The 20,111-nt window shown below is 39.1% G+C and overlaps 1 protein-coding gene and 1 non-coding gene across 2 annotated transcripts in view; both read right to left on the minus strand.

The window, feature by feature from the left end:
- The window catches only part of LOC127123863 (uncharacterized), a 109,034-nt gene that overhangs the window by 30,966 nt on the left and 57,957 nt on the right, over window positions 1-20,111 (minus strand). The gene's annotated exons all lie outside the window — the stretch shown is intronic.
- On the minus strand, window positions 5,484-5,590 carry LOC127124016 (small nucleolar RNA R71). Its single transcript, XR_007803661.1, has one exon. It is a non-coding gene; the product is annotated as a small nucleolar RNA R71 (small nucleolar RNA).

Raw genomic sequence — 20,111 nt, forward strand, 5'->3', positions numbered from 1 at the left:
TACCTTGACCATATTTTTGTGAATACTCATAATCAATTAACCTCACCCATTCAAATGTTTTGTGGCTTTGTCCATTGTTAATATGTTTTCAATCATTAGCCTTAGGTTTTAATTACCATAGTGGTTGATGTAAATCTTACCTTATCCTTAGTGAGTTGATTGTAAGTCTTCCATACTTATTATAGGGTTAACCCCTCACTAGTATGTTGAAGCCGTCCTCGCATGGTGGATTGTTGATTCGGGTTGAGTTTTCTCCCATTGGTAATGAAAAGCCTTAATGCTTATGTTTTAAAATGAACTCACTAATTTTTGGAAATCTTTTAGCCGAACTACGGCGTTTTGATCCTTACCTTTGATGGAAGGTACGTAGGCAACGGGTTCATCCGTTCAAACACAAAAATAATAAAATTGTACATTCTTTTCTCATCTTCCCATTCATGTTTGCACAATATGTCATAAGCAAATAAATATTTTTATACAACAAGTGTGAAAAGGGCTCCCTAGGAATACCTAGGACGTGATGGGTGCCTAACACCTTCCCATTGCGTAATTTACCCCTTACCCAGACTCTCTGATCTTTTTATTGGTTTTCTACGTGTAAAACTTCTTAGGTTTTTGTTCGCTTTTTAACCATTCCTTAGGATAAATAAAAGTGCGGTGGCGACTCGATTCATTGTATACTTTGCTTATGGTTTAATCAATAAATCATATAGCGACGAATACACCGCTACATTGTCCTCCTTTGGCACTGACTTCTTTGCTTTCTTCATATCATTAGATTACATGAAAGAAACTCGTTTTACATACGAGGGAGTGAGATGAGAAAAGAAGTTACATTGAGAGATTAAAAGAGAGGCACGACACGCAGGTCGTATTTTAAAACCCAAAGCAGAATAAAGGAAAACTAAGGCCATAACCGATCACCACAAGACAATAATAAACACTTTATTATAATTATTAATTCCTTTAATTAATTAAAACCAAATTAAATTTCGACGACCGATCACCATATTTTAATGAACAATTCATTTAAAATCGATGTCGCTTTTCGTATCAACACTTGATACTTTTAAAGCACTGAGTTAGCCGAACGGGTGAATTTTGCCTTGCGTTAACCGGTTAACCAAATGCGTTAACCGGTTAACACTGTTTGAAATCTGTTCAAAAAACTGTTTTCTGCCTTGTGTTAACCGGTTAACCAAATATGTTAACCGGTTAACACTGTTTGAAAACCTTTGGAAAACTGTTTTCCGTCTTGCGTTAACCGGTTAACCAAATGCGTTAACCGGTTAACACTGTTTGAAAACCTTAAAATTTTATTTCGTATTGCGTTAACCGGTTAACCATATGCGTTAACCGGTTAACCATATGCGTTAACCGGTTAACACTGTTCCAAAAAGTGTTTAGAAAGCACAACTCTTGTGCAGTCAAACCCCAATCGCATAACTCTCTGACAACACAACCCTTGTGCCGTCACTAACCCTGGTGCACCAATTTCAGACTGTCAAATACATCTCGATTGTTAATTCAGTATGATTGATCAACACGTCATTGCTTCACCATACTAATGTCGGATCAAGAAGCAAAGGACCATTGATCGCTCAAAGGAAAATAATCATTGAGTGTTTGAATGAACGAAACGAGAACACTATATCATATATAATGTATTTTGCATCAGGATTACATATATCATATATATATAACTTGATCGATCTCAATTTAATATTTGATTCATTCTGTCTTTAATCATATTATTACAGAACAAAAACAGTTATCAGATTCATGGTTTCGTAAGTGGCTCTGATACCACTGAAGGAGAATTTCCATCCAAGGCGCAGCGGAATTTAAAATTTTCTCCATTTAGTGATCCTTACGAATGGGCATGATCTGTGATAGAAGCGTTACCTCTTGTGGCGATTCAAACCTTTGGTGCAGATTGTCGCAACCTGAAAAATACAGTGCGCGAAAAAAACAACCGGCGAAAGAAAAAGACAGAAGAGTCGCCACCGTGTGTTATTCATCCCAAAGGAGGGAAAGGAAACGCTCGAAGTAAACCTGAAAAAGGAAAGGACAAGACGGGGTCTCGCAACCAAATCTTGGGTTCGGGAGTCGGTTATGCGAAGGGAAGGTATTAACACCCCTACGCATCCATAGTACTCTACGGGATCCACTTTTGTGGTTTTTGTCTAAAGGGTATGGGTTTACCTAATGTGTTTATTTACTAAAAAGGTTAAGAGAAATGACTCGCGCGGATGTCGCATCCACTGCATACGTATCTCATCTGAATATGAGAATCAGAGTCTTCGTAGCTCGGCTGACCTATGGGTTGGAGGATGTGTGCTCGCTAAGACATCGCGTCTTATGCCTACGTATCTCATCTGGAATGAGAATCAGAGCAAGCCGTAGTTCGGCTAACTACGGGGTTGTGGATGAACGACGTTACTACGCAATCTACCGGATGCTCGACCTTTGGAGACTTACTCACCTGTAGTAGAAGGAGTAAACGTGTGTTATGGAGAAGAAAAATCAATGAAGGGTTTGTTTGCATTGTAGGAACGCGCATGCAAAAGGGTAATGAGGATAAGACCTCATAGCTCTTAACCCTGGACAAAGGAACCTGCATAAAGTAAACACAAAAACATTGCCTCCTATCGAGGTCTTCCAGCTAGGAAAGCAGTAAAATGCGGGAAAAATGTAAAAGTACCACACGGATAAAGATCCGAAGTAACAGCAATTAAAGGAACGATAAACCCTGAGATCCTTCCAAGCTAACATCATCAAAGAAAGTGGGTCAGTACAGATAATCGGAATGAACCTCCAGGGGGTATCCCACAAATAAAGTGGGAAACCACGCAAGTTATCCCTGCAAACGTTATGTGAGCCCTCACAAAAAAAAAACTCAACAAACAGGTTAGAGAAACAAAATAGGGTAACCAAGAGTTACCCCTAAATCAAAATGTAACCACATGAATAATTCCATCAAAATTCACAAAAAGCTCACAAAAAGCAACCAAGGGTAGGAGGCCTAAACCTCTTGTCAAACACATGCATCAAAAGGGTATCAAATTCAACCATAATACCTCATACATTTAGAACATTCAAATTAAAGGCATAAATGATAACATGAAACTATATCACATTTTAGGACTTAATTCAATTAAATTATATTATCATTAGCTTCAATTTAGTTCATTTTACTCGATATTACTCGATATTTCCTTTCTATTTATCTCAGGTAGTCTATTTGAAGCAAAAGTAAAAAAAGGAAGAAAAGGAGGTGCAAAAAGAAGTTTTTGGAAACAAATAGCAAAAGCCAAGCCCAGCCCAAAGAGCACAGGCGCTGTCCCTGTGACGAGCATCACAGAGGCTGTGACGAGCGTCACGCTATATACACTTGTGTGACGAGCGTCACACATGGTGTGACGGACGTCACACCATTCCCCTACATTTTTGGCATAAGGAACGCACAGATCACGTTGCACGCTTGACCCTTTTTCAAAGTGATGGCTTTATTTAAGGAAACGTTCAGAAAGCAGTTGCAAGAGGTGGCATATAAATAGTAGCTTTTTGGAAAGCTCTCGGTTCCACTCTCCTTCGCCGTTTTCGCTTTTTCGCATTTTCTCTTTTTCCAGCAGCTTAAGCATACTTTTACAGTACTACCTTTACAATTTTTATATTGTTGCTTTTGCAATTCTATTTTCTTTTCTAGCATTTAATTAATTTTTCGCACAATAGTTTCTACACCAGAAACTATTGTGTACCTTTTACCGGATCTAACCTTACGTTAGAATCTAGTTTTTTTATTCCTTCGCTTTTATTTTTCTGCCTGATTGAAGAAATCAAGAACAAATCCAACCGGTCTGTGGTGGAGTGTTCAAGACTGCTATTTAATTATTCAGGTTCTTTATTTATTTGTTGAATTTATATATGCTTGTTTTTATTATTAATTTATACTGCTTGCCTGCGATGAATCTGTTTATGCATGCTGATTATTTGGATCTGTTGAGTATGTCTGGCTAATTCATTTAGGTATCGGTATGTAAAGTAAGCGGAATGAAGGAATCAAAACTAAGTTGGTTTAATTAAGTTTAAAATTAAAATCACTCTTTTTACGGTCTCAATTTACAGGTTTAATAACAAAGTTTTTGTACGAAAGTAAAAGACATAAAGAAGTTAGAATCAATAGAGCGAGAGTTTGAGGTTTTGACTGGACAGTGTATATTGGACATTAATTCTAGATCAGGGCGAGAGCAATTTTTAGAGTTAATTAAATTCTAACCTTTTTCAAAAAGTATTTTTAAAGATTGAATGTGAGGACGAGAGTTAAGCATTTGAATTTAATTATATAACCTAAGTCAACAGAGCGAGAGTTTGAGATAAGGGTGTTTAAACGATTAGCGTTTTCTTAAAAAGAGTTTCTACGGATTCTATTGTTTTCAAAAAGTGGTTTTTGACTTAACTATAAATGACAGCTACGTTAATATAAAATCATAGTTTATTCAACAGAGCGAGAGTTTGAGATAAAACTTTTAATCAATAGGGTCAACTGAAAAGATTCATTTTAAAACCAAGAAACCAACAAAGAATTGATTCCTTAATTACGACGAACTGCATACCTATATCCGCTTATTAGATATTTATTTTAGATCTTATTTTAGTTTTAGTTTTTCCCCCCAAAAATCAAAGTATTACCTGCCTTAGCTTTACGAAGTAACCTTAGATAATGGTATATCGATTCATAAGTCCCTGTGGGATCGATATCTTTTAAAACTACGCGATAGAACTGTGCACTTGCAGTTTGTACCCCAAATTCGACTCATAAAGTCGCGATCAAGTTTTTGGCGCCGTTGCCGGGGACTTTTATTTAGTCGATATCGTAACTCTTCTGTTACGCTGTAGAGACTAAGGCTTTTCTTTTTCTTTTCTTTCTTTCGTTGATTTGTATGCCACGCACTCGCTCACAAGGCGAGCCATTCTACTTACGAATCAACGATATCGAACTATATCTCCGAGTCTTACGACGAATTCGGGAATATCGTGCTGCAAACAATCTACCTCCTGTAGAACTTCCCGATTTCAAAAATATTTTCCCTTCGATACCCGAGATGGCAGAACCAGCTCGTGCTCTTCGAGATTACGCCGCTCCATCGCAAGATGAACCGCATTCAAGTATTGCTCCACCCGCAATCGAAGCAAACAACTTTGAACTCAAACCTTCACTGTTGCAGGCAGTGCAACAGAACCAATTCTCTGGAAATCCTACCGAGGATCCTAACCTTCATTTATCCGTATTTGTCTAATACGCTGATACTGTTAAAGCTAATGGTGTCACTTCAGAGGCAATTCGACTTCGTCTTTTTCCTTTCTCACTAAGAGATAGCGCTAGAAGATGGCTTCAATCTCTTCCTTCCAACTCAGTCACCACATGGAACGAGTTGAAGAAAGTTTTTCTTGCTCGATATTTTCCGCCAAGCAAAATAGCTATGTTAAGAGCCCAAATAAATGGATTTAAACAGAAAGATAACGAGTCTCTTTTCGAAGCATGGGAAAGATACAAAGACATGATGAGACTTTGTCCACACCATGGTTTAGAAGACTGGTTAGTAATTCATACCTTCTATAATGGTCTCTTGTACAACACGAGGTTAACAATAGATGCCGCCGCAGGTGGTGCACTAATGAACAAACCTTATGCTGATGCCTACCAACTTATCGAAAGCATGGCTCAAAACCACTATCAGTGGGGAAGCGAACGAACAATGGTGGAAAAACCTCAAACGAAAACTGGCATGTACGAGATAAGTAACCTTGATCATGTTAATGCAAAAGTGGATGCTCTGGTCCAGAAAATTGAAAGTTTAAATGTATCACCTCCAGCCACCGTGGTTGCCATAACTCAGAATTGCGAAGTCTGTGGAATCCAAGGTCACACTCCTGCAGATTGTCAACTCCTAACAGGAATCCAAGCGGAGCAAGTAAACTATGCTCAGGGAAGCCTTTACTCGCACACCTATAATTCAAATTGGAAGAATCATCCCAATTTTTCATATAAGAGTAATAATGCTTTATACGCACCTGGACAATCTCCAAATCAAGCCCCAGCTATACCTCCGGGATATCAGAAGCCGATTCCATCTACATCTAACAATAACGCCCCTAGGAAATCCAACTTGGAAATCATGATGGAAAACTTTATAGCTTCTCAACAGCAAACCAATAAAGATTTCTTAAACCAGAATGTACACACTGGCGAACAAATAAAACAACTAGCAAGTAAAGTAGATGCCCTGGCTACTCATAACAAAATGCTGGAAACTCAAATTTCACAAGTAGCTCAACAACAAGCGCCTACCGCTGCCCCAACCGGTACATTTCCTGGCCAACCCCAACCTAACTCAAGAAGCCACGCTCATGCAATTATACTGAGAAGTGGAACGGAAGTGGAAGGACCGTCTGACCCAAGGATAGAAAACCAAAACTCTAAAAAGTCAACTGAGGAAGAAAGTGAACCTAAGGAAAAGGAAGAGAGTAATAAGGAAACCGTAGAAAAGAAGGAACCTTATGTACCTCCACCACCTTATAAACCACTTATCCCTTACCCTCAAAGGCTTATTAAAACCAAAGATGCGGGCCAATTTAAAAAATTTGTCGACCTACTAAAACAATTAAACGTCACAATTCCGTTTACAGAAGCTATTACGCAGATGCCCTCATATGCCAAGTTTTTACAAGAAATTCTTTCTAATAAAAGGAAACTTGAAGATAGCGAAACCGTTACACTCACCGCTGAATGTAGCGCTATAATCCAGAATATGCCTCCTAAACTTAAAGACCCAGGTAGTTTCTCTATACCCTGTCACATAGGAAAATTTGTCATTGACAAAGCCTTATGCGATTTAGGAGCCGGTATTAGTGTTATGCCTTTATCCATATGCAAGAGACTTGAAATGGGAGAATTAAGACCAACTAAAATGTTTGTGTAACTAGCAGATCGTTCCGTCAAATATCCTGTAGGAATTCTTGAAAACGTTCCAGTGCGCATAGGTCAATTCTACATTCCAACTGATTTTATAATTATGGATATTAGAGAAGATGAAGTTACACCCATTATACTGGGAAGACCGTTCTTAGCAACTGCCGGTGCAATCATAGATGTAAAACGAGGACGACTCACTTTTGAAGTAGGAGAAGAGAAAATTGAGTTCATTCTTTCCCAATTTTTGAAAGCACCTGCAATAGAAGATACATGTTACTTCATGGATATCATCGATGAATGCATAAAAGAAACGGAGTTAGAAAAAGACAAATCATCTGACTATCTTGTAGAAGACAAACTTAACCAATGTTTAGCAATAACACCGGACCCTACGCAATGCCTTAAGAAACCAACCTTAGACCTGAAAACACTTCCCAAGAATCTGAGATATGAATTCTTAGACTTAGAGCTTGAACGACCTGTGATAGTTAATGCTGACCTAGGAAGACTCGAAACAGAAAAACTCCTGCATATCTTAAGAAAATATCCAACCGCACTAGGTCACAACATCACCGATCTTAAAGGAATAAGTCCCTCTATTTGTATGCACCGCATCATGTTAGAAGAAGATTGTAAAACTTCTAGGGAACACCAGAGGAGACTAAACCCGATCCTGAGTGAGGTAGTGAAGAAGGAAATAACCAAGTTATTAGAGGCAGGTATCATATATCCTATATCTGATAGCAAATGGGTTAGTCCTGTACACGTAGTACCAAAGAAAGGAGGTATAACAGTCATTGAGAATGAAAAAGGAGAAACTATAACCAAACGAATCGAATCGGGATGGAGAATGTGCATTGACTATAAGAAACTAAACAAAGCAACCCGAAAAGATCATTTCCCTTTACCATTCATTGACCAGATGTTAGAACGATTAGCAAAACATTCTCATTTCTGCTATCTAGACGGTTACTCAGGTTTCTTTCAAATACCAATTCATCCTGATGACCAAGAAAAGACAACGTTCACGTGCCCTTTTGGTACCTTCGCTTATAGACGAATGCCGTTTGGCTTGTGTAATGCTCCTGCAACTTTCCAAAGGTGCATGATGGCAATATTCGCCGATTTTCTAGAAAACATCATGGAAGTATTTATGGATGACTTTTCCGTATGCGGACAATGCTTTGAAGAATGCCTTGAAAACCTAGAGAGAGTTCTAGAGCGATGTGTAAAAGTAAACCTAGTACTTAATTGGGAAAAATGCCACTTTATGGTACAAGAAGGAATTGTTTTAGGACACATCATCTCGAACAGAGGAATTGAAGTAGACAAAGCTAAAATAGAGGTAATCGAAAATCTTCAACCCCCGAAAACTGTGAGAGAAGTACGAAGCTTCTTAGGACATGCCGGTTTTTACCGACGATTCATTAAAGACTTCTCTAAAATAACTAAACCTTTAACTGGGCTATTAATGAAAGATGCTGAATTCATATTCGACAATAAATGTTTAGAAGCATTTCAAACGCTTAAACAAGCACTGATCTCCGCACCCATAATGCAGACACCAGATTGGAACGAACCATTTGAAATAATGTGTGATGCTAGTGATTACGCTGTAGGTGCTGTTTTAGGACAACGAAAAGATAAAAAGCTTCATGTTATATATTACGCAAGTAGAACTCTAGATGAAACACAAATGAATTACGCCACAACCGAGAAAGAACTTCTAGCAGTAGTGTTTGCGCTAGATAAATTTCGTTCTTACTTGGTCGGAGCCAAAATAATCATCTACACTGACCACGCTGCTATCAAATACCTCTTAACTAAAAAGGATGCTAAACCTAGACTACTAAGGTGGATCCTGTTGCTACAAGAGTTCGATTTGGAAATCAAAGACAAGAAAGGAACTGAAAACGTAGTAGCAGATCACCTCTCTAGACTTGAGAACCTTGAACCGGAAAGAACATCAATTAACGATGATTTCTCGTACGATAAGCTTATAGCTACTTTAGAAGAAAATAACGCTGATAAACAGGTAGAAACCACCTTAGCTATATCTGTTACACCGTGGTACGCTGACCTCGTCAATTATTTAGCTGCCGGAATAGTTCCACCTACCTTATCCTACCAACAGAAGAAACGATTCTTCTATGACATAAAACATTATTACTGGGATGACCCCTTACTTTTTTAAAGAGGCCCCGATGGTATTTTCCGTCGGTGTATACCCGAAGAAGAGGTAGAAAATATAATCCAACACTGTCACTCCGCTCCTTATGGTGGACACGCAAGTACATCCAAGACCTGCTCTAAAATCCTACAAGCCGGTTTTTATTGGCCAAGTATATGGAAGGATGTACATGCAGCTATTAAGAGATGTGATAGATGTCAACGCACAGGAAACATATCTAGACGTGACGAGATGCCACAAAAGGGCGTTTTGGAAGTAGAGATTTTCGACGTGTGGGGAATAGACTTCATGGGACCTTTTCCATCCTCTTTCGGTAACAAATACATACTCGTGGCAGTTGACTACGTATCAAAATGGATTGAAGTTATAGCTTCTCCAACAAACGACACACGAGTAGTAACTAGGCTCTTTAAGAATATAATATTTCCAAGGTTTGGTGTCCCAAGAATAGTAGTCAGTGATGGTGGATCGTATTTCATATCCAAAGTACTCGAAAAACTACTGCTTAAGTATGGCGTAAGACATAGAGTAGCGAAACCTTACCACCTTCAAACCAGTGGGCAAGTGGAAGTGTCTAACAGAGAAATCAAACAGATACTAGAGAAAACAGTCGCCACTTCAAGGAAAGACTGGTCATTGAAATTACCAGAAGCTTTATGGGCTTACCGAACTGCTTACAAAACTCCCATAGGGACAACCCCATTTAAGCTAATTTATGGAAAATCCTGTCACCTCCCGGTAGAATTAGAACATAAAGCCTATTGGGCTATTAAAAATCTAAATTTAAACTATAAAGTCGCCGGTGAAAAGAGAATCCTTGATATAAGCGAATTAGAGGAACTCAGAAGAGACGCTTACGAAAATGCCAGAATCTACAAAGAAAGAACAAAAGAATGGCATGACAAGCGCACATCAAGGAAAATCTTCAAACAAGGCGATACAGTCCTTTTATTTAACTCCAGACTAAAGTTATTTCCGGGAAAACTACGCTCTAGATGGTCAGGTCCTTTTCAAATCACCAATGTTTTTCCCAGTGGAGTAGTAGAAATTAAAGGCAAATCTATGGAACCATTTACCGTAAACGGGCAACGTCTAAAACATTATCACTATGCAGAAAACAATGAAGATTCGCAAGTCTTGCACTTAGACGAAATGCCTCCAGAAATTATAGATTATAATTGATTGTTTTTATGTCGAGCTTGCGACATTAAACAAAGCGCTTAGTGGGAGACAACCCACAAATATTTTATTATTTCCTTATTCTATTATTATTTTTCTATTTCTTCCTTAATTATTCTTTTAATTTTTATTTAGTATTCATTCTTAATTTATTTTAATTTATTAAAAACTTTTCTCTTCTTTCGGCATTTGGCCAAATCCTAACTAAAACTCTTGTTTTTCTTTTCTCTAGCTAACACTAACCTGATGGGACAAATTGATCGTATGGGTATCAAATTCAGAGGAACAACTCAGAAACAAAAGTTTGAGGAACTAGCCACGAGAGAGATGCTACCTAGTCTGTATGCTGATGACTGGGAAATGACTGCCCTTGGACTAAGACAAAGTGTCCTGTATTTGCTGAGTCAGATAGGGTGGGAAACCGCTCCTATCCGTAGACAATTTGTCACTTACCGGAGACTGACTATAGAATTCCTTAGTTCTCTGATCTATCTACCCAGCCATGGAAAAGGAATAAGCAGAGGTTTTATCCAGTTCAGAATGTTTAACATGGAGTACCAATTTAATATTCAAGATTTTACCAACCTTTTAGGCTTCCCTACATCTTTTGACACATTCACAGTGAGCCAAGAAGAACTTTTTGAATATAGAGAACTTGAACACTTTTGGGGCAACTTGATTGGAAATGACGATCCCGAGGAACATGAGTTTCTCTCTGGAAACATTCATAACCCGGCCTTCCGTTATTTCCATAAGATCCTGACCCACACCTTATTTGGGAAGAAGCCAAACAGTACCACAGTTTCACGTGATGAACTCTTCATCATATTTTGTGCTTCCCAGAACCGTCCAGTAAACGGTGCCACTTTTATGTTAGCAAATTTGGATCACCTTATCCAAGATGAACGAGCACCAATTCGAATAGGCGGCTTGATAACCATGATTGGTAATGCTATCGGATTATGTCAGCCTATGCTTGACTTGAGCCCTTTTTGTGGCATTACTACTATGAGTATACCCTTCCTCTTCAACACTATGTTTATAGCAAACCTAGGATCCGATGAGTTTGAGCTTATAATTAATAACCAAGTCCTTTTCCTATTCACCATGCCCGATCCTAGGACCAGTGTTCATAACCGCAACAACTGGCTCTACAATCTGAACGAAACCCCCTCTCCTGCTAGATCCACTGAATCCATCCAGGACTATGAGATTTGTGATGACTATGAGATTTATGATGACCAGATTCCTTATGCTGAATCAGACCCTCAGACACCATCTGGTTATTATGATATTGATCCTCCTCCTCAACCTGTTCAGACCGAAGAATCGGCAATACCCGACCTTAGACATCATATGCCCGGAACTGATTATAACACTGTCATTGAAGCTTTGATGTCAGAACAAGACGCCCTCAGAGAAGAGTTCACTAGCTTGAGGCACGAATTTCTGGGATACATGAACGGTATGACAAATCAGTTTCACGAGTTACTATACCGTGTTAACTCCTTTGCTCCTCCGGCCAGAGATCGTGCAGATGGATAGAAGTTATTTTTCTTAGTTATTTAGGTTTAAGTTAGATTATTCATTAATGTTATTTCAATTCATGTTCGTATTTGTTTTTCTTTCGCAATTTTTGTTTTTTTTTCTTCTTCCAATGTTACATTATGATTATTTTATTGAAGCTATTTATTTATTTTATTATGTAATATCTATTATGCTCTCTACTGTTGCTGGCTACATGAATTATTAAGAACATAATACATTTATGCACTATTAAACAAAGTAGAATAGCATGCAGGAAAATTAAATAGCAAAATAAAATAATCTGAAGCAAAACAAATTAAATAATAAAAAAAAATAAAAAAAATTACCAAAGTTATTCTGAAGAACGCTAGCTGAAGCCATGCCAAAAAGACTGTGTGACGAGCGTCACACTATCTATGACGGACGGCACGCCAAGTACCTGTTACGCCCGTCACGAGCCTGTGACGAGCGTAACACCTTTCTGACTAGGTGAACGTTACATAGCCGTTGGAGACGAACGTTACACCCTTTCAACTTTTTACCTTCCCCATTCATCCCCATTAACCCACATTTATTCACTTTTCAACCACATCTTTTCCAACTTCCAAATTTTTTCCTATAAATACCCACCAAACCTTCCTTCATTCACCACAAACCACTCTCTAATATCAAATACATTTCTTTTCTTTCTTTATTACTCCTTTAAATTCATTCATCAGTATGGCGGGAAATCAAAATTTCGGAAATATCATCTTCCGATCCGAAGATGAAAACTATCAAAGGGAGCAATTCGAGCGCTTTCAACAGCGAGGCGTCGTCTCTACCAGGTATCCTGATTCAACTTGTTTACAACAATTAGGATTACTTCAAGGTATCGAGTGGATGCTCCGCCTTGCCGATCTAACCTTTCTATGCACGCATAATCAACCCACCTACCCATCCCTAACCTTAGAATTCTTAAGTTCATACGCGTACAACACTCCCGCCGGTGAGGACGAATTCTTAACCGGTACCGCAACCTTCCGTATGTTCAACACCGAGTACTCCTTAACCCAAAACCAATTGAGTACCATGCTACAATTCCCCACAGAAGGTCAAGTCTACCCCAGAATCCCTCCAAACCTAAACTGGAGCACAGTTGCTGCTTTCGACCTCTTTAGGAAAATATCCGGTGTAGATGCCAACAACTGGGAAGAGCTCCTGGTTTCCCATATACATAACCCAACTATCCGGTACTTTATCCGCATCCTACAAAACACCGTTTTTGGAAGACCGAACAACAGCAAGGTCAACGCAAAGGAACTCTTCTTCCTCGAATGCGTCTTCGAACCGCAGGCTAAGGTAAACGCCGCCTCCTTCCTATTTCATCATATCCGCACCTTATGTGCTAGAGGCCGTCAACCTTTTGTAATTGGTGGATTAATCACCACCATAGCACTTGGCTTAAACCTAGGGGACCGACTCCAAACTTTAGAATCTTTACCTCCCCTATTTATGGATATAGGCTACTGTCGGTCCAGCCGCCTAATAAAGAACCGAGTAGGCGGAAAATATTACCTTATGGTGAATAACCAGGCCGTCCCAAGCGTTGTTCTCCCCAACATCGCCTTAACCGATGTCACCAATCCCAACCGCCACCTCTATGATCTGAATGCTCCCGAAGCCACCGAGCCTTCACATGCAAACCCGTCTATCGACGAGTTCGAAGAAATGGAGCAAGGTGATAACGCTCCTGCACAACAATCAGTCCCGCTCAACCCTTCCGATACTGCAGCTGGCCCATCCTCCCGACGTCGTCGACGAAGAAAGCCTGCAACCAACGACGACATCATGGATGCTATTGATGGTATGCAAGCACAGAATCTCGAAATGATGCAAATGATGCGCCAAATGCAACAACAACAGGAAGAGCGGAATGCCATAACCGATCAGCGGTTCACTGAGCTGTTTAGCAGGTTCGACAACTTAGACTTACGTCAGCGATCACCAGGCCCAAGAACAAGAGGCGGAAGGCAACCTTAACTTTAGTTTTTTTTCTTTCTTTTTGTAATTCATTTTTTTTTCCTTCAAACATTGAGGACAATGTTTCATTCAAGTATGGGGGGGAAAACCATGTTCTTTCTATCCTCCTTTTTCCTTTTCAAGTATGTATCTTTCTTTTCACTGTTATTTCCATTATAAAAAAAAAAATAAAAAAAAAATATAATAAAATAATATTTCTTATAATATAGATTTATTTTAAGTTAAGTCCCAAATGTGAAAACCTTCTATTATCTATTCCCCTCAATTCTCTTGAGCCATAACAAAAAAATTTAACACACCCAATAAGTATAAAGGTCACTTATTTTATAAAACTTGAGTAAAATCAAAACAAAAATTATTACCATAACTACGCTCTAAGAACCTCAACATGTCAGATCAGGATAAGTACCTATTATACAAATCCCTTGAACTTTTAGTCCTATAGTAACCCCGAGTAGTTTATACGAGAAGTCAGCACCATCTTAATAGCAAACTACGTGGAGAGCCGATGAATATAAGTGAATGATTCCCAAAGTAACATAAAAAAATATATATACATATCAGGAAATGCACTAATTAAGTTAGGTGATCCTTACCAGTTCATTTAATCTAAAGGTTGCAGATCATACAAAAGCATAATATGAGAGATCCATTATGAGTTGGTTCAGCAGGTATCTGGTACTGAACTTGGTAGGGCGGACTACGGTCCGATCCCCCGCAATTTGCAATGGACTGAATAACGAAGTTATCCGACTTATGTACCAGAACTTCTAGCAAAAAGGGGATCAGAATCACTAACAGGTTACTCCACTATGTGCGCGAAAAGATAAAGGGCTTAATGTGATTTCGCTAGAATGAGAACGGGTGAAATAAGAGTAAAGGAACTAGGACAGCTATAATGGCATTACTCGATCTGGTTTGCATAAGGTGAGGTTATCTGAGGTTGTGACGGTGGTTGTTGATGTCAAGATTAAACTCAAGTTACTTCTAAACAAGTTTTACAGGCAACCTAGTACAAATTGATGTGTGTTTTGAAATTTCATCTGGTTAAATTTTTTAAAACAAGTTCTATACTGTATTTTGCTTAAGGACAAGCAAAGATCTAAGTATGGGGGAGTTTGATAACATGAAACTATATCACATTTTAGGACTTAATTCAATTAAATTATATTATCATTTGCTTCAATTTATTTCATTTTACTCGATATTTCCTTTCTATTTATCTCAGGTAGTCTATTTGAAGCAAAGGTAAAAAAAGGAAGAAAAGGAGGTGCAAAAAGAAGTTTTTGGAAACAAATACCAAAAGCCAAGCACAGGCGCTGTGCCTGTGACGAGCGTCACAGAGGCTGTGACGAGCGTCACGCTATATACACTTGTGTGACGAGCGTCACACATGGTGTGACGGACGTCACACCATTCCCCTACATTTTTGGCATAAGGAACACACAGATCACGTTGCACGCTTGACCCTTTTTCAAAGTGATGGCTATATTTAAGGAAACGTTCGAAAAGCAGTTGCAAGAGGTGGCATATAAATAGTAGCTTTTTGGAAAGCTCTCGGTTCCACTCTCCTTCGCCGTTTTCGCTTTTTCGCATTTTCTCTTTTTCCAGCAGCTTAAGCATACTTTTACAGTACTACCTTTACAATTTTTATATTGTTTCTTTTGCAATTCTATTTTCTTTTCTAGCATTTAATTAATTTTTCGCACAATAGTTTCTACACCGGAAACTATTGTGTACCTTTTACCGGATCTAACCTTACGTTAGAATCTAGTTTTTTTATTCCTTCGCTTTTATTTTTCTGCCTGATTGAAGAACTCAAGAACAAATCCAACCGGTCTGTGGTGGAGTGTTCAAGACTGCTATTTAATTATTCAGGTTCTTTATTTATTTGTTGAATTTATATATGCTTGTTTTTATTATTAATTTATACTGCTTGCCTGCGATGAATCTGTTTATGCATGCTGATTATTTGGATCTGTTGAGTATGTCTGGCTAATTCATTTAGGTATCGGTATCTAAAGTAAGCGGAATGAAGGAATCAAAACTAAGTTGGTTTAATTAAGTTTAAAATTAAAATCACTCTTTTTACGGTCTCAATTTACAGGTTTAATAACAAAGTTTTTGTACGAAAGTAAAAGACATAAAGAAGTTAGAATCAATAGAGCGAGAGTTTGAGGTTTTGACTGGACAGTGTAAATTGGACATTAATTCTAGATCAGGGCGAGAGCAATTTTTAGAGTTAATTAAATTCTAACCTTTTTCAAAAAGTATTTTTAAAGATTGAATGTGAGGACGAGAGTTAAGCATTTGAATTTAATTATATAACCTAAGTCAACAGAGCGAGAGTTTGAGATAAGGGTGTTTAAACGATTAGCATTTTCTTAGAAAGAGTTTCTACGGATTCTATTGTTTTCAAAAAGTGGTTTTTGACTTAACTATAAGTGACAGCTACGTTAATATAAAATCATAGTTTATTCAACAGAGCGAGAGTTTGAGATAAAACTTTTAATCAATAGGGTCAACTGAAAAGATTCATTTTAAAACCAAGAAACGAACAAAGAATTGATTCCTTAATTACGACGAACTGCATACCGATATCCGCTTATTAGATATTTATTTTAGATCTTATTTTAGTTTTAGTTTTTCCCCCAAAAAATCAAAGTATTACCTGCCTTAGCTTTACGAAGTAACCTTAGATAACGGTATATCGATTCATAAGTCCCTGTGGGATCGATATCTTTTAAAACTACGCGATAGAACTGTGCACTTGCAGTTTGTACCCCAAATTCGACTCATAAAGTCGCGATCAATAAAGATGATGGATATAGGACAAACCTGATTGGAGAGCTTGATTGAAATTGAGTTGCACCCGTGAGGTTTACAAAACAATCTTTAGGGTTTATGTGAGGCAGAAGTGATTCTGTGCAGTTGAGTTCCCTTTAGGGTTTGGAGGCTGCTCTGAACTCTGTTAGTTCTTCTCTCACTATCTTTTTCCTCAGGGTTTTGTTACAAGGAAACCTCAGAGTATTTTGCTTCCCTCCTTTTCTCAAGTGAAGCCTTGGTATTTATAGACTGAATTCCATGGCTTTGTGGGCTCAAATGAGAGAGACCCAAGTCCAAAAAAATTTGTTATATTTTATTTATTTATTTAATTAATTTTATTTATTTATTTTTAACTTTTTTTTTTCTTTTTTTTTCGTTTTTTTTTTCAGGAAAAATGAAGGGTAAATTTTGGGGTATTACATTTGCCCCTATTCAATCAACTGGAGACCCGGAAAGAAGATGGCAGTTGCTTTCGTACTTTCGAGGTATCAAGGGATTGAATACAATAAAAGCCCAAAAATTTGCACTGAAGTGAAGTGAAGTAACAATGTCTGTCAGAATCGGCAAAGAGGTGGTCTTGAAAGAAGAATCCGTCTGGTACGGTGAGAGTCAGTCTGAATACCGAAAAAGAATGTTAACTTGGATACCAAAATAAATGGTAACACAGAAATAACCATGGCCTGAATGCCACAAGTTGCATCGACCTGAACGTCGGAAACTTCTTCGATCTGAACATCGGAAAACTGGCCTGAATGCCACAAGTTGCATCGACCTGAACGTCGGAAACTTCTTCGATCTGGACATCGGAAAACTGGCATGAAGGCCACTTCGGTCTGAATACCAGAAACTGACCTGAATGCCACTTCGATCTGAATATCGGAAATTGGCCTGAACGCCACTTCGATCTGAATACCGGAAACTAGCCTGAACGCCACTTCGATCTGAATATCGAAAAACTGGCCTGAATGCCACTTCGGTCTGAATATCGGAAATTGGCCTGAATGCCACTTCGATCTGAATATCGGAAATTGGCCTGAACGCCACTTCGATCTGAATATCGGAAATTGGCCTGAATGCCACTTCGGTCTAAATACCGGAAACTGGCCTGAACGCCACTTCGATCTGAATATCAAAAAACTGGCCTGAACGCCACTTCGATCTGAATATCGAAACACTGGCCTGAATGCCACTTCGGTCTGGATACCGGAAAACTGGCCTGAATGCCACTTCGGTCTGGATACCGGAAAACTGGCCTGAATGCCACTTCGGTCTGGATACCGGAAAACTGGCCTGAATGCCACTTCGGTCTGGATATCGGAAAAACATCATGCCTGTCAGCATCGGCAGAAATATGGAAAGAAAATAGAGGCGACGCATGGGCCAATGACACTTGCTGAGGATAACCAAGGTGGGTCATGAACAATCTTCAGTCTGAGTACTGGAAACAACTTCTAGCTTATCACTTGGGATACCGAGAATGTTTTATGCTTACATGCGTATGTTTGAATCTTTCAATGGCGTAATGCTCCATGAAAATGGAAATGCTACGCGATTTGGGAGGATGCAATGCAATATGATTCTACATGCAGGGATGCGAAATGTTGGGTAGAATGCCAAGCTGAGGCAAGGGGATCTACTGGGGAAATGATCACCATCTTCTGGACCCTGGCAAGGATGTTGGAGATGCACAGCGCAAAGAATTCTGTGGGGAAATGACCCGCCACACGGTGTTCTAGCAATGACGAAATACCGAGATTCTGACTGGGGAGAGAACGACACTGAACACCTGCTGTTGGGGAAAGCGATAGTGGTTCTGGCAACCACGATCTGTGAGAGATGACTCAACAGGGGAAGCAAACACTGATACGGTACCGAGGTTCTTCTTCAAGGAAAGAAACCATGGATCTGGCATTGGGATTATCGATATGGCCTCGAATTCTAAGGAGCAGCCACTTCTGCTGGGAAGATACAGTCTGGCACTGCCAACTCCGCTGGGGATATATAGTCTGGCACTGTCAACTCTACTGGGGAGTGTATGTCCTGAAACAAACGCTTGGGGAAGTACAGTGGTGAGAACCTGCTGGGGATTGAAGAATCCAACACTCTGATAAGCTCTGCAGGGATAAGACACCGAATTCGTCTGTTGGTGACTTCACTGGGGAAGATATTCACGATCATCTGCAGGGGATTTTAAGGAAATGCCCTGAGGGTATCTTTTCTGAATAGACGATCCAAAGCACTTAAAATTCACAGCAATTTTTAAATGTTTATTAAGCATGTACCTGTAAGGCCCTTATGTGTCATGATGCAATGTTTATCAAAAATTCGGACGTCATTTTTGCAAACAAAATAGTAAAATGAAAATGAAAACAGAGATATACTGAATAACATGATTTTATTGATTGAATGGCCTCTGAATAGGCATTTACATCAGGAAGCAATCCCTGGAAAGAGGTAATCGCAAAACAGAAATTAATCTAATGGCAATGTGAAATGGATTTCTATTGGGTTCCAATTCTGCTATGACTTGCCTGTCTTCAAGATCCTCCAGATGATCAGCCTTCTGAAAAGGTGATTGGACTGTTTCCTACCTTTTGAAAGTTTCCAGTCATCGACATGAGATGAGATTCAGAACCAACTCAGAACGCAGTCATTCACTTAATCCCTAACTTTTGCCTGGATCGCCCTTTTCGGGTTTTCAATCCACCGGGATACCCATTTTTGCCTAAGTTGCCTTTTCAGGTTTTCAACTTACCGGGTGTACGATCTTTTCATTTTTAATCCCTAATTTTTGCCCGAACCTTTTCATTTTCTTGGTTCGTCGGGATGCCCATTTTTGCCTGGACTATTCTTTTTACTGCCCAGCGGGTCTATTTTATGCGAAGTATTTTTTAACTGCGTCTGAGTTCACAGGGGAAGTGAAGTTTTCACCATCCATAGTTGCAAGCATTAAAGCCCCACCATCAAAAACCTTGGTGACAATATACGGTCCATCATAGTTAGGAGTCCACTTGCCCCTGTGATCTGTCTGAGGAGGAAGGATCCTTTTCAACACTAAATCTCCGACTTGGAAACAACGAGGACGCACTTTCTGATCAAAGGCTCTCTTCATCCGACTCTGATACAACTGCCCATGACAAATGGATGTCATTCGCTTCTCTTCGATAAGACTCAACTCATTGAACCTTGTCCGAATCCATTCGGCTTCGTCTAACTTGACATCCAACAGGACTCTTAGAGAAGGAATCTCCACTTCAACAGGTAGGACTGCTTCCATACCATACACCAGGGAGTAACGGGTTGCCCCAATCGACGTACGTACTGAAGTACAGTACCCATGCAAGGCGAAGGGTAGCATCTCATGCCAATCTTTGTACGTGACGACCATCT

Source organism: Lathyrus oleraceus, chromosome 2 (genome assembly GCF_024323335.1).
Source record: "Lathyrus oleraceus cultivar Zhongwan6 chromosome 2, CAAS_Psat_ZW6_1.0, whole genome shotgun sequence".
NCBI classification, from domain to species: Eukaryota; Viridiplantae; Streptophyta; class Magnoliopsida; order Fabales; family Fabaceae; genus Lathyrus; species Lathyrus oleraceus.